Source organism: Heloderma suspectum, chromosome 2, assembly GCF_057233095.1.
Source record: "Heloderma suspectum isolate Gila_16-S chromosome 2, 16-S_ref, whole genome shotgun sequence".
Taxonomy (NCBI): Eukaryota; Metazoa; Chordata; class Lepidosauria; order Squamata; family Helodermatidae; genus Heloderma; species Heloderma suspectum.
This window is the reverse complement of record NC_139459.1, coordinates 264,890,947-264,907,115: the sequence shown is the minus strand read 5'-3', so window position 1 is coordinate 264,907,115 and position 16,169 is coordinate 264,890,947. Positions and strand designations below refer to the sequence as shown.

Genomic DNA, 16,169 nt, shown 5'->3' with positions numbered 1-16,169 from the left:
GCAGTGGGAGGGGTAATTACTGAAACTGGGAATCATGCATGAACTGTTGTGAACTGCCCAGAGAGCCTTGGCTGTTGGGCAGTATATAAATGCAATAAGTAAGTAAATAAATAAATAAGCGGCACAAGATTCTTCTGCCCAATTTTGGGTAATTTCCCAAATTACACGTTAGTCTAAATTATATGCAGGGGATCCAATCTAGATTCTAGTGTGAAGGGTGGAGGGGGGCATTAACTCTGTGCCCCATGCTGTGGTCTTGATCCAGATCAAGTAATTTGTATTGCCAAAATATGATCCATTTGTTTTGTTGGATCACTTTTTTGGCAATGTAAATGGCAAGCGTGGGGGACCCAGCCAGGTTTGGGACCACAGCATGGGGCAAAGGGCTAAAGCCCCCTGACAGTGCACAGTATTCCTAACCAGAGGAATCAGCATTGAACATAGAATACACTAGGTGGATTGTTCTGCAAACACTGGAATAGTGGTAGCATTTTAGCTTCAACATAAAACTGAGCTTGCACAACATAACTGCCAGCTGTTGCAACCATAGGCATTAATGGAGTAGAAAAAACTTACTAACTTTTGAACTGTTGCTTAAACTTTCACCAAACCAATGAAGGATTGTCTTCCTCAACACGTCTGAATAAAGTACATCAGTGGTTTTCATCAGAATCGGAAAGAAACATATGAAATGCCTATTTAAAAATTGGAGCAAGAACAGTAGATGTATCAGTTTTTAAACTTGCTGTACCTTGTGGCAATATTATTGGATCACTTTGAAATTTGGCACATTTATAGATCTCATCAAGTTCATCATGGATGCCAGGTTTCAACATACTAGCTCAACAGGTATCATTTGTATAAAGAATAGAATTGTGATGCTTATAGTTGTAGAAACGTTTTTGCTACTTGCTTTAACTAAAGGAGCACTCCCACTCCCCTTTAATAGAAGGTGGGCTTGAGATAATTATCCATACCAGCAAAACTATAACATTCATTTCTCAAATTGAACCTGGCAGAGTATTGTAGCACCCCTAATCTTGATCAGCTCAAATTCCACAGATATTGATCTCAATCTCTTTCTGATGGGGGATGGGAAGGAAAATATCAGTAAAATAAGATTTATGCCACTAATACATGATCACCAGTAATAGTCACAGTAGATATATCCAAGGAGCTGACAGAATATGTATTAGGGTCTGGCTACTTTTCTTCCCGAATGAAGTAAGTTTTGAATGGCCTTTTACCTTATTTTGAGGTTTTAATGAAGATTATTGCATACCATATGTCATGTGTAAGGACGAATGAGAAATTAGTTTCATTTTGTTTTGACCAGAATTTACCCAGTTCACATCTCCCAGAACCGAACATGAACCCAAACACAATCTGCAGTTGAAGTCTGTACTTCAAGCTTGTGATGCGATTCACAGAAAAACAACAAAAAGTGTTTGAAAAATCTGTATTTGAAAAATACGTGTGAAAAATGCACACTTATGAAAACATGCAATAGGAGAAAGATGTGTAGATCTTAAAAATGCACACAATAGGAGTGTACATTGGGGAAATGTGCATGAAAATATGCACAAATGTTCATGCAAAAAGAAAAAAAAGCAAAGCTCACAATCAGATATGGACATGAGTTGGAACAAGGTTGAAAGTGAAATTCAGAGAAACTCAACAAGCTCAAGTTTTGCTTGTTCACAAATCCCTGGTCATGTGCTGTTGAGGATGAGATGGACAGTCCCATATGTTGCATAACAACTACTTTCTCAGTAGTTAGGGTATTCCTTAATGCAACACAGTCTCTCCACCATGTTAGTTTGTAATATTACCCAGCACTGTAAAATAAGCACATAAGTAAATTCAAGCCAGTATTTTTTTTAAACATAGTTCCTTGAAATTTCAATAATTAAGAAAATTGACCAAACAAAATTTTTACCAAAAGATGGAGCACCCCAAGTTGTCAATGGCATTTTGAAAGTATTTGATGGTATTTGATGAGTTGAAGCTGAAATGAAGGAAGCTATTCCAAGTAGGGATAGACAAATCAAATTAATTTCTCAGTTTCTTGTTTTTCCAATCTTAAGTTCAGTTTTTTTCTGAGCATTGAGAATTTTTCCAGTCTTAAGTTTGGTTCAACCTAAACTTTAAGATATTTTATTTTAAAAAGTTTGCTTGAAAAACTGTACAGGTTTTTTATGGATGTTGTATGAAATTTTTTGCCAAATATACACTGTTTACAAGCAATTTTTCTAATATAATGCATGTTAGTTTATTAATATGCATATGATGTGTGCAGTTTCTGCTAATATACACATTTTGTACACATTTTTATTGGAGACCTCTAGTTTAAAATTTGGAGAAGTGCAGATTTTTGAAGTTGACTGAGTTTTGGTTAGCATATTTACATTAAAATGCAAACTGAATGAATTTCTCTCTCATCGGTACTTCTAAGCTTACTACTTGACTGAATAATGCCACTATTACATAAATCCAATTTGTACATAATAACAGCCAAAGATTACAGGTGGCCTATACAATACAGTTGTAACAATTCCACAATATAAGAGATAAATACTTGAACCGTCTTTATTCCAGACACATACTAAAACGGAAAATAAATTATTGCTGCCAAAAATGTCTTCGACTTTTTTTTTACTATTCTCATTTAATTTGATAGAAAAGAAATTGCATTCAAAAAGGAATTCAAAGAAGAAGAACATTTCGGAGAAATTCTCATGGGTTGGGTTTGAGATTCTCGTGCTTATCTTACTTATGAGGTGGCTGAGGAGTGTGTGTGAGCGTCGTGTCTTTCATTATACAATCATCTCTCTGGCAGCCAGTAGCCTCCTTAGCCTCCTGCACTTCAGTTAAAGCCCAGGGGAGGACATCATGAGGTAATTCCTCCCGTAGGGCTTTTTCAGATCAGGAAGTGCAGGCAGCCTGGGAGCTGGCAGAACAATGGAGAGACGTATAATAGAAAGATACAGCACACACAGCACCCTTGGCCACCTTGCAGTCGTTAGGTAAATTCAAAAACACCACCAAAATAAATTCAAAGTAAGTTATAAAATACCCTGAGATTGAGGCAGAAAAATGGAAGCCATTTTTGGCTAGGGGGAGACATTCAGGAAATTGGAGTACAGATTTTGGCACAGCGCTAGCTCCACCTGTTCCGTGGAGTTAGACATAACACTGCCCTTCACACCTGCGTTGTGGAGGATGTAAAATGGGGGCTAGCCTGCCAGCACAGTTGATGCTGTTGCCACTTGCAGTGGCAGCTCAAAAAAACCTTATGGGAAAAAAAGAAAGAAGCTGTGCTAAGACCCCTGCCAATCATGAGCCCTACCTATGAGAAACTACTGGACAATTTCTTTTTCCCCTGGAGAAATTTGGTGAAATTCTCCCCCAATTCCTCTGCCAACAAATAGGGTGGAGTATTTCAAGAGGCCGTTTATGCACCACTCCAAGCTAAACCAACACAGCCACACTTCAAATACCCCAAAGTTCACCTTCCACATCCTCTTTCTCCCTTTCTTTTAAGGCTGCTGCAGCATGCAGTTCACCTACTACAATACCACAAATACAGTTCAGGAGGGCTCTTCCCTTTTAAAATTTTTTCTCTGACATGCACGTGTTCCAAATTTTGAGTCCATTACTGCAAGGCAATACAGACTTTATTGTAGAGTTTTCCCTGCCTGTGAAGTAGCAAAATACATTTTTGGGTCCTTGGACCAATGTCAGGAGGTCAAATGACTTCCTAGGATAACAGAGGTTGGCTAATCCTGCTCTAGTATTTAATTTCTGGAGTAGCCACGTTGGCTTCAGCTTAGAATGACAGCTTAGGTGGTGCCTTCAAGGTCACAGATAATGGCAAGAGCTTGGTTTCCATTTCCATTAATCCCCTAGACATTCTTGACTGTAGTCTTGTCAATTTTTTAAAAAATCCCTTTCATAATGTACAATGTACATAGTTGTATATTACCCCAAACAGAGACAAACCAAATGCCAAGAGACAATTTTCTCCTTAAGACTGTACATGGAAGGCAGCTGTAAGTTTTCATAAAGTTATATTTAATGCAGATTTGAATCGTTTGTTCTCGTCCCCGCCCCACAAGTTCACTGCTTCAAACAAATGTGTTATGATGGATTTTGGACAGAAAGAAAATAGCTGAGCCAATTGTGCTGGAAAGCAGTGTTTTGCTATGATTCAGCATCACCCTCTCCCTGCACCATCCTCCAATACTTTTTGTAAGGACGTTTTCATATAGTAGGAACTAGTGTGGTTGGAAAGAAAGTAAAACAGGGATGTCAGAGAAATCCATTTCGGGGGGTGGAGTTTGATGAGTTTTCCTAGGTTCAGCCCCATGGACTTTGTTTCAGTTTCCACTGCAGTGCCCAAGTCAATCTGCAGCAAGTCGGGCCAGTGTGCACATTTTCTGGGAATTTTGCACATTTGGGAGGAGAGGAGGTTCTGCAATTTGCAAACCTTTCTGAGCAATTTGTGCGAATTACGGCCAAATTCTGCCATAATTTGCACAGAAATTTGTGCAAATTGCGGAACCTTTAAAATGAGCAAATTTCCTGGAGTTTGGGAGCAACCCATCACTTGGCTCACAGGCGCAAAGTCATGCACACCACAGAACTCCATCAAGTAAAAAAAAGAACCATATTACCCAGTGACGGACATCCCTAGTTAAATGCCAAACAGTCAACAAGGTCCCAGGGCATGGTCTGAAGGCATATGAGGCAGCCACCTTGCTGAAGCTAAGCAGGTCTGGGTCTGGTCAGCACTTGGAGGGGAGACCACCAGCCACATGTAGCCACCTTTAGTTCCATGATAGAAGAAAGGTGGAATATAAATGTAATAAATAAATAAATAAATAAATGGATCCATCACTCAGCACCTCTATCTTCAGCTTTATGCCTTCCATTTGCATTATCCACATCCTCTTGTTTCTGGACCTGTTTTCAACATGTGCCTGCCTGTTCTCTCTCAGTCATACCACACGACACCTTCACTCAGGGTCTTGCTGCCTGAGGTGGAGCAGCAAATAGTGCCACCCACGCAATTCAAGGTGGATAGTACCCAAAGCCAGCCAAGTTATTTTGGCACATGAGACAGAAAATCTTGCAAGCAGTTCTCTCCATCCCTGGCAGTAAAAATTCAATAACAACAAATCAAAAATAATTGGCAACTTGCTGCCCTTTCCTGAAATTCCGGATCTGTGGCCTGAGGTGGCCACCTCACTTTGCCTTCACCAGATCTCTAGTGGAATCCTTCTCCACAACATTCTTCCTGGCCATCTTCCAGCCACTCTCTAGATCCATTTCCAAGCAGAACTGAAAGCTGGGATTTTCCAGCTGTTAGGAAAGAACACTGCAGCTGGTCATGATTCCCATGAGCACATGGGAAGAGAGAGGTTCCAGAGCCCATTTCAAGGCATGGCATAGTTTTCTTGATTGAACTCAGCACCTTGGATTGAATTTGGAAGCAGAATTGGAATTCAGTGCATACTGCAGAGGGGAAGCGTAGCTATAGTGTGTGTGCATTCCTTTCTCCACGACCATTCTGAATGATAGATCACTTTCATTTGTTATGAGATTGACAGAATGCCATGTTCCCCCCAAGCCCTGTAATTACATTCCTTGTCAAATGCAGCATCAGTGAATATTTTATTCTGGATACAGCATTTCTGATATATATAGTAATATTCAAAGGAAAACCTAATAAAACATTGTCATGAAATAATGCTCACGATCCTTTAAACACAAAACTTCAGTTTGCTGGTTGTTTGTTGTCAGTGGTGGTGATGGTGCAAATGGTTCTGTTACCATGGGTACCCTGTGCTTGTTTTTCTTTTCTTTTCATAACAACTTGCCTAGTTCATATGACAAAGGGAAATAATCTAATCTAAGTAAACAATTTTGAGGAAAATATTTTGAAAAGGATTAGTTCTAATAGTAATTTTTAGGGCAAAGGAGCACATTTTAGAGCACCTCAAATGTGGGTGCTATGCTGCTCTTAAATTTGACTATCAATTATATTAAACAACATCAATTCTGAGATTTAACAAGATAAGCATTTCATCCCCCATACATTTCCATGTATTCTACATGGAAAGAACTGTCGGAAGTTACAGCTGGAGCACCATCTAATGGATGTGTTTTGAAAGACCTCATTTCAAGAGAAAACAAAGACATCCAAAATGCTTCACTTGCTTTCTGAAACTAGCCAATCATCACTGTTAGCACTGACCAATCCTATATGTTAATATATAATAGGGATGTCAGAGAATTCCGCCCGAATTTCAAATGGGATCGAATTCTGACAAATCCGGTCCACAGAATCCTCCTCAGAAAGGGGCGGCCCGGTTGACCCAGACCGGAGCTCACGCGGACCCTTTTTTTTTGGTCTGCCGAATGGCGGATTTTATGAAAATAATTATGAAAAGAAATCCATAAATCAGAAATGGGGGAAGAAGAATGCGAATGGCTTTACCCTTTTTACGAGGCATTTTCCCTGTGACCTGAGGCTTTCTTTCGCTGGGGCTGAGTCTTGAAGTCCATGGAAATTCTCCATCTTTTCTCTTTATTGTCTGTGGAGGTGAGGTCAGGTCAGGTCAGGACTGGTCCGGTGAGGTCAGGTCAGGTCAAGTGAGGTGAGGTGAGGTCAGGACAGGTCTGGTGAGATCAGGTGACTGGAAGTTACATGGGAAATTCCCGTGAAGGGCTTTACCCTTTTTATGAAAATAAATAAGCTTACAGAGACCAACGGTGGGTACGCGAAAAGGATTTTTCAGCAGTACTTACAGAATTCTTTACGTAAGTTCGGGGAGCCGGGAAAAAAATGGGGGAATCTGGGGCATGCGGACGGCGGAACGGGACAGCCCTCGGCTCTGCGGAATCCTGCGGATTCCAGGGGGCGGAACGGATCACCTCCCCCCGCCCCACGGATTCCCCAACGGAACGGACGGTGGGGAATCCATACATCCCTAATATATAATATATAATTAATATTAATCATTCTCTAAGTGTGGATCCTTATATAGCCAAAACAGCATTATCCATGCACAAGAGGGAAGTGTCAGCGAGCTTGAGGAAACCTGATGTTTGCAGAAGTCCAAAAAATCTTTAGGAAAAAAACTTTAGGAGGAGAAACACAAAACACAAGACACAAAAAAGCCCAGTGAGGACTAATCTTGTTCAGTGGGTGTTGAATGCTGATTGAATTGGGAGGGGGACTTAAAATGGGCAGGGGAGGAATGGAATGGAGCATCTTGAAAAGGAGGGACATGGCTGGCTGGAACCCTGAATAGGAGTGCTGCACCATGCAACATTTTGTTGCAACTCAGTTCAGTCAAACTCTCTGTTATCAAAAATGTGTCCACCTCATTATTTTTTTTCTTTTTACCACCAAGTTAAAAAACAACAACACCAGAACAACATTAGACTGACAATTAAAAGCAATAAATACAGAGTGCTGTAAAAGCAAATATTCATAATGATTACAATCTTAGCATCAGATCAACCCAACCCAACCGAAGCCCTTCTAAGCAGGATTTATTTGAGATGATGGCAATGGTTTGGGAGGAAAGGACTCTCTTTGGCAGGGAGGTGCAAAAGCTCTTGTCTTGTTCATTACCCATTGTACCTTGGTTGGTGCCAAGAACCTTGACAAAGCCTTTTCAGATCCAAGGTTGTTGAGATGAAGAAAATAGAGGGGCGGGGGTGTTCCTTCAAATAACCAAAGGTTAACGCCCAGTACACTGGCTCTTTGATTGTGCCAACAAACCGGCTGGAAAGCAATGCAGCTCCTTTAAGGTTGCTATAATATGATCCCTTTAGTCAGTTTTTATTAACTGCCTGACCCATTTGAAGCTTTGTGATAGCCTTCAAAGGCAGACCCATACAGAGCATACCACAGTAATCTAATCTAGAGGCATAAATATATGGCAGAGGCGAAGAGCTTGTCTTCCAGGAGATGCTGCCATTGGTGCACCAAGCATCACTAGGAAAAGACCATAGCCGCCACCTGTAAATCCAGCAGCAGTCCCTGGTCCAGGAGCATTCCTGGGCTGCAAACCTGCTTTAACAGGTGAACAGTAGGGCAAGCCACCTACCTACTCCCAAGTTGATGGGCCCACCTACCATCAGTATCTTTGTTATATCAAGATTTTCCTGGATGTACAAAGCAGCATCCAAGAATTTCCCACTGAAGGTTTAGGTTCACTTGCATTGAGTTTCTAATATGCAGCTTTATGAATGCCCTTTGGTGTCACATTTAATGTTTCATATCAAGGAATCTCATTGTGCCTGAATGTAATTTCCCAGACTTCTAAACAAGGACACAACTTTCATAAGAAAAAAAAGACATTTGCTATAATAAAAAATGTACTTAGGTTATACCCAGTTTATAAGGTGAAATAAATGCAACATAGTGCCCCACTGGATGTACACCAACACGGGGAATCAAGGACATCATTTTCAAGCAAAAAATGGCTACATGGCAGCTCTCTTAAAATGAATGTGCTCGCCTGCCTACAGCGTTATTTCAAGCAAGCTCAGAAATGGGGCCTTATCTTATGGCTCTGACCCAAAGAATGTAAAGATAAGAGAGGGGGCATTAGCATCAGAACATAAGAAGAGCTGTGCTGGATCAGAGCAAAGTCCTGTCTAACCCAGCATTCTCCTTGCACAGATGCCAACCACAGCATATGTTGTTAGGTTCCATGGTTGCATCTGGAGCTTCCTTCTCTTTGCTGCCATTCTTACCAGCTGGTCTGCTCCTCCTTGCCATTGTTGCCTGTTGGCTTGTCGGAGAGAGAGAGCTGATGGGTAAGAACTCAGGAAGGACCACATTTTCTCACTTACGCCAAAGGCTTTGGCTGTCAATCAAACAGAATCCCTATTGGCAAACTTTTTTTCAGTTCACCCCCACCAACTGTACCACCTGGGCATTCCTGGGAGTAATAGAACCTAACAACATACACTACTTCTACTCATCCAGGATTTATGAACCCCACTTCATGCTTCAATGAAAGAACAACAGACTGCTATTTAAAATACTGTCGTCTTAATAGGGATGGGTGAACGAGCGATGTTCCAGATTGCTACGATCTTCCAAACATTGTCTCACCACTCACGTAGTGCCCGCTTCCTGTTCATGTTTGCAATTGCTGCTCACTCTGCACAAATGCGAAAATTGTGCAAATCAAGCAATGATCGAATGTGAAATTTCCCCAGATTTCCCCAAATTTCTTACTTTGCTCAACTTTCCTCCATAGACTAAAGCGGGCTTTCAGTCTGCAGAGGGAAATTTGCACAAATTAGGACATTTGTGCAAAATTGAACTGGGAAAGTTGTAAAAATCAAATGCTACCACATGTCCAGCAATTTGCTAACAGATTTGGCAGACACGTGCTCATGCTTACCATCAGGACTTCAAACAGGGCACATTTGCATGTTTTGTGAACAAAACCGAAATTCTTATCCATCCCTACTCCTGGATCCCTTTGGTCAGTGGTAGAGCATGTGCTTTGCATGAAGAGAGGTCCCTGGTTCAGTCCCTGGCCTCTCTAGTTAAAGGATCAGGCAGAAGGTGGTGGGAATGACATCTGCCTGAGGCCCCTGGAGAACAGCTACCAGTCCAAGGAGGCAGCACTAACCTAGATGGAGAAATAGCCTGTCCTGGTGGAAGGCAGCTCCCTACATTCCCAAAGTGCTCGAGTCTTCTCATGGAGTATCTCCTACACCCTTGCTCTCCGATTTACTCCACCTCCCAGTCCCTTTCATCCGTATGATGAGTACAGGGTGCCTGCTGTAAGAAAACTTCCTAGTAATTGTAAGAAGTCCAAGGATCAGGATCAGGGAATTGCTGATGATGGGATTTCAGTAATCAGTCAAGATTTGTGTATGTTATATTTTTGAACGAATGTTTTTTTGGGAACAGTGATAGTGACTCAGACCAATGTTTTCCTTGTATCTGGAATCTTTCTCCTGATAGTAATTGGTTCCAGATGCTTTAGGGAAAGAGAGTAACAGCACAGAAAGAATGCTAGAACAATTTAGTCTCTGCTGTTCATATCTAGTATCCCAGATTCTAATGTTTTCGGTCACACTTAACAAGGCAATGTGTTTTCTGACCACTTAAGAGCCATTGATAACTTTTTGTTTTAGGGTTATTTAAACACATCCCTCTGATTTGTATGTCTTTGCTAAATAGCTGGAAGCAGATATACGGGAAGCACAGTCCTCATAGATAATTGACCTGATCTAGAGCTCCTTCTATATGTAGGAGGCGTTCCAATGTACAAATGATGCTCCTGCACATGCAAGTGTTTCCCTTTTGTCAGTGCCACATATGCGTCAACAAGGTGCATATGGAGTTACCACTAACATTGCAGGGAGTGGGGAAGCCCTTGCTAGCTAGGATCTCTGTAAGTGTCTTGAGTGCCTGCAGAGCCCTGGATCAGATGATGGTTACAATCATTAACTCACTTATTAGAAGTAAATCCCTTTGGACACATTGGGATTTCCTTCGTAGTAAATATGCTTAGATTTGTGCTGTAAATGTGTTTTGATGTTTAAAGGCACACCTGAACATAAATGTTCATAAAGCTGACTGGGGTAACATATATTACCTAGCCAAGGAACATCTTTTTATACCACCTGATATAATGAATATATTTGTATTTACTTAAAATATATCTAAATCATATCCATTGGATTCCAGGGAGGTATACAATAGATGTAAAAATTAGTTAAATAGAAGACAAATACAATAAAACAATATCCTGCATAATAATTACAAACTAAAAGACAGTAAAAGAATATAAAAATTACAGGCAGACTGAGACAACATGACCCTTTAAAATGCCAGGTCAAATAGAAAAGTCTTAACCTGGTACTGGAAATATTGCATTTTATTTATTTGTAATACTCTAGCTTCCTAGCTCATATACTGCTTAATATAATTAAATCTCTAAGTGGTTTACATGCAAAATGCTAAACTACAGTTAAAGTACATCTATAATACAACATAACAATAAATAGTTACAGCTTACAAGAAAAAATAAAACAGTAAAACAGAACCACATTTCCTGCTCCCAAACCACAGAAGGGAGGGTGTTCCAGAGGGCGGCTGCCATTACTGAAAAGTCCTGAGTTACTTAAAGCTTTGTATGTCAACAACAGAACCTTTTCAGTGAGCTCTCCACCACAACTCCAAGATCTCTTCCCTGGTCATTCACCACCAGCTTATCTTCCATCAGCATATATGTGAAGTTGGGATTTTTGCCCTAATGTCCATCGCTTTACAGTTGCATACACTGAACCATATTTGCCATTTGAATGCCCATTCCCACAGTCTGGAGAGCTCTTTTTGGAGCTCTTTGCAATTCGCTTTTGTTTTCACCAGCAAACTTGGCCAGCCAATAGATGTAAACCATACTGTCTAAGATACAATAATAAGGGCCAATGATGGTAAATTAGGACCAATAAAATAACAAGGCCCAATAAAGGTGAGCACATCCTAACCCCTACTGGTCAGAAAAAGTTAACTTATCAACTATACTCTTCCCCCTGACTTGCAGTTAGGAAGACGCCATGCACCACACCTACCCCCACCCAGGCTCTTAGCCTAGGACAGGGTCATAGCCCTGACTCTCACACAGAACCTGGCCAACATTCCAATCCCCCGCCAATAGGGGGTGCCTCTCTGCCTCCCTGAGGTGGTGACCTAAAAATGTGTCACCCTTTTGGTGTTGCTCCCGCCACCCACAGCTGGGCCAGTTCTTATGAGCCTCTTCCCAAAGTTGTTCCAGTAATAAGTGAGGCTCTGCTCCTTGTCCAGCCACCCCCCAGCCTCTATCTGCAAGTAATCTAGCAGAAAGCTGCAAGACAAATAAGCACTCTTGCTGGCAACTAGATGGAGTAGGGGACCAGATGTTTTCCGTCAGCCTCTCTCTGCTCAGTCATTCTTTCTGGGCTGCTCCCAGGGGGTCTGTTTGTATGAGCCTCTTCCCGGAGCTGTTCCAATCACAGGCTCTGCTCTGCTCCACACCCAGCCACCTCACAATCTCCAGCTGCAAACTGTAATGTTGGCACCTCTCTTTGGGGAGGGCATTCCAAAGTTGGGGCACCTTCATAGTCATTACTTAAATGTTTGTTGTCACCTGAACATCAATGTGCCATCGCAGCCCATAAGCTAAACTGGTTTTCCTCCGTCTGTAGAGTGCATAGTTGTTCTGAATGGATATCTTCTGCCTTGAATCAAAGTATCTGGCAAGGCTACAGATTCCAAAACAAACCTGTGACTCGGCTTATCAGTTTTGGTGCATTCCGCTTTGACTTATTAGACACCTTACATTTGAAATTTTGATCTTGCCTCCCTGATGTCAAGCTTGCAGCAATGAGAGTAGACGTGTGCGTGAAAGTCAGGGGGCGCCCATTGCAAATTTTCAGCAACTTTCAACTTTTCTCAGTGTGTAGCCTTTACTAATTTTTCTAGCACTGGATTAAAAAAAAATCAGACCATGTTTCATGTGAATCATCTCGCCCCTTTTCTCCCCATCCATGAAAACATCCGAAGTGTGCATATCTTATGTGCAAATATTCAAAATGCTATTTCATTAATATATCATTGTTCTTCATTAGGAAGAGCAAAAACATAATTTCAGATAGTCACTATCTGTCTTCTGTTAATTGATTGTCATTTCATGAAGCATAGCCTTTGCCAAACAGTAACTCCTGAGTAGATTCCATTTCTTTTTAAAGTTGGGTCTGAGTAATCTAAATAGTGGTATACACCCTATTCTGTAGAAACGATCTCTTCATTTCTGATCTTTTAACATCCTATGTTAGTGACATCCACAGTGCATGGTTATAAAATACACCTTAAAATGTAGTACCGACTTTTTGCTTTAGGTTTTACTTTTTAGATTCTTGTATCTAAATATCATGAGTCATTTGCATTGTAGTCCTTCCTGTTAGCATCTGGTGCCAAATTTCTCACTGGTTCCAAAGGAGATAAAATCTGAACATAGCATGTTCTCATGTGGATTTAAATCACGGACATTAAATTCCACCATATTGCTTTGGTTATAGGCTGTAATCCTGTGCACACTTACCTGTGAGGAAGCATAATTGAACACAGAGGGATATACTTCCAAATAAACGTGCATAGGATTCTGCTAATGTTTGAATTTCTCATTTCTCTAGTCTTGTCAAGGGTTTTATGGCCATAACCTCCATATTCACCAAGATCTATGCCTCTGCTGATGCTTTTCTTTTATGTGTTACTCTGTTAAGTCCTTCCAGCTCTTTGTGAGAGTTCCATCTCAAATACTCCATACTGTTTTCCTTTGAAAATGGCAGCTGCATTCTTATGTCCAAATATTTAACTTTTTTTTCTTGGCATACTCTCTTTTTAACATTATAAGATCCTAGAATGACAGGGATTTAGCGCACTGTGTTGACATATAAATAGTTGTTGTGGCCTTTGTTATGATTAGACTGTTGTCCTGGTAACATTATTTTTGCAAGTAGAAGGCTAGAGTTCACATTTTTAAAAACTTTTGGAAGATACTAGATGTTACAATTATTCATTTTATAACATCCCACACAGGGTACGTTTTTATAAGTTATAGCAAAGCAGGCTCTTTGGGGAATATGGTGCGTGTTTGTTAAGAAGCAAACGTTAGAGCTGGACACTACATGGTGCATTCTGTTTGACCCAAATGATTTGCCTTTGACACCACATATGGGCTATTAACCCTTTTATCCCCTAAGGAGTGCCTCTACAGTTTCAGGGTCATGGTTCCTCTGTAAAGCATCTGCTGTCAGCATCATTTTGCTAATGGTCTTCAGATCTACATCCATGTAGAATAGACATGTTTTGGAGATATCAAAAGAGTAAACAAAAGTAAAGGAAACTTTGTAGAAAAAAAAATAGGCTTGATGCTTTTGGTTGCCTACTGACCGCTCTCCAATCTGCATTAGCAGTCCTGGTCCAGATGTCACCATTGCCTTCAGAGGTAAGGTGGGTGGCAACTGGAGATTGGGCCTCTGTGGTTGTTGTTGTTCTGTTGTTAAGTCATGTCCGACTCTTCATGACCCCATGGACCATAGCACGCCAGGCCCTGTCCTCTGCTCTCTCCCAGAGCATGCTCAAGTTCATATTCGTTGCATCGGTGATGCTATCTAGCCATCTCATCCTCTGCTGTCCCCTTCTCCTTTTGCCTTCAATCTTTCCCAGCATCAGGGTCTTTTCCAGTGACTTTTCCCTTTGCATTAGGTGGCCAAAATATTTGAGCTTCAGTTTCAGGATCTGTCCTTCCAATGAGCACTCAGGGTTGATTTCCTTTAGGATTGACTGATTTGACCTCCTTGCAGTCCAGGGGACTCATAAGAGTCTTCTCCAGCACCACAGTTCGAAAGCATCAATTCTTTGGCGCTCAGCCTTCCTTATAGTCCAGCTCTCACAGCCATACGTTACTACTGGGAAAACCATAGCTTTGATTATACAGACCTTTGTCGGCAAGGTGATGTCTCTGCTTCTTACTATGCTGTCTAGGTTTGCCATAGCTTTCCTCCCGAGGAGCAAGCGTCTTTTAATTTCATGGCTACAGTCACCGTCTGCAGTGATCTTGGAGCCCAGGAAAATAAAATCTGTCACTGCTTCCATTTCTTCCCCTTCTATATGCCAGGAAGTGATGGGGCCAGATGCCATGATCTTCAGTTTTTTAATGTTGAGTTTCAAACCAGCTTTTGCACTGTCCTCTTTCACCCTCAACAAGAGGCTCTTCAGATCCTCTTCGCTTTCTGCCATTAGGGTGGTATCGTCTGCGTATCTGAGGTTGTTGATAATTCTCCCAGCAATCTTAATTCCGACCTGTGATTCATCCAACCCGGCGTGTCTCATGATGTACTCTGCATATAAGTTAAATAAGCAGTGTGACAATATGAAGCCTTGTCGTACTCCTTTCCCAATTTTGAACCAATCGGTTGTTCCATGTCTGGTTCTTACCGTTGCTTCTTGACCCTCCTACAGGTTTCTCAGGAGACAGGTAAGGTGGTCTGGTACCCCCATCTCTTTCAGAATTTGCCACAGTTTGTTGTGATCCACACAATCAAAGGCTTTAGCGTAGTCAATGAAGCAGAAATAGACGTTTTTCTGGAATTCTCTTGCTTTCTCCATGATCCAGCGAATGTTGGCGATTTGATCTCTAGTTCCTCTGCCTCTTTGAAACCCAGCTTGTACCCTATTTATAGTATGCTGTCCCCAGGGACCCTTGCCTGGTGCCAACATTTTAATGCCAGGAGAAGATAATTTTATTCTCCAGTGCTTTTACTGGATGGTTTCTTGCCATCACTGCCCTGCTGCTTTTATAGCTGCATTTCCTGCTGCTATTTTTATAATATATTGTTAATAATTTGTCATCTGAATTTTAAATGGTTGTGTTTTAAACCTTTTTTGTTAGCCACCTTGGAAAATCTCACTGAAAGATGGGGTAGAAACGTTTTTAATAAATAAAAATTAATCCTGTGCATCTTATGAGTTCAGGAATCTGAAAAAAATGCACATTGAAAAACTGAATAACAAACCTTGGATAACTGATTTAAAATTTTATTCTTTTGCTGCTTTCCCCAGTTTGAAGTCAGAGCCCTGCCTTATTCCGGTGGAGTATTGCTAAGCTACATTCTATATTGCAGGCATGGCTAGTTGACTGCCTTAAGAGCAATCTGGTGAATTCTTTTAGTTTCCTTGCATAAGGGAGATAAAAGGATAGAACCCAATGTTCCCACACCATACTGGGCTAGTTCTTGGAAAAGAGAACCATATAGCCAATCAGAAAGACTCACTTAATGGGGTTCATGAATGATAATAGTAAGTGGCATTGGAGAAACTATGTGTACTCTCTGTCCCAAATCACTCCTTGGTTGTTCCCTGCAGATTTGTAATTAAAACCAAGGGCAATTTATCTGCCCTGCCTCATTGGTCCCAGGCTGCCAGCAAACCCTGCAGCTCATTGTCTGTGCCTGATCTGTAGTGCTTACTGTCTTTTTTGCCATTAATAGAACCGGTTCCATTTCTTTTTCTTTCTACAACAATTACGTTTTTCCAGAATACGCTGTAATCAAGAACCCTGACAGAACTTCTGAAACTT

General features: G+C 41.1%; 1 protein-coding gene across 2 annotated transcripts in view; it reads left to right on the top strand.

The window, feature by feature from the left end:
* Positions 1-16,169, top strand: part of ADAMTS2 (ADAM metallopeptidase with thrombospondin type 1 motif 2) — a 377,073-nt gene that overhangs the window by 282,405 nt on the left and 78,499 nt on the right. The window lies entirely within an intron of this gene.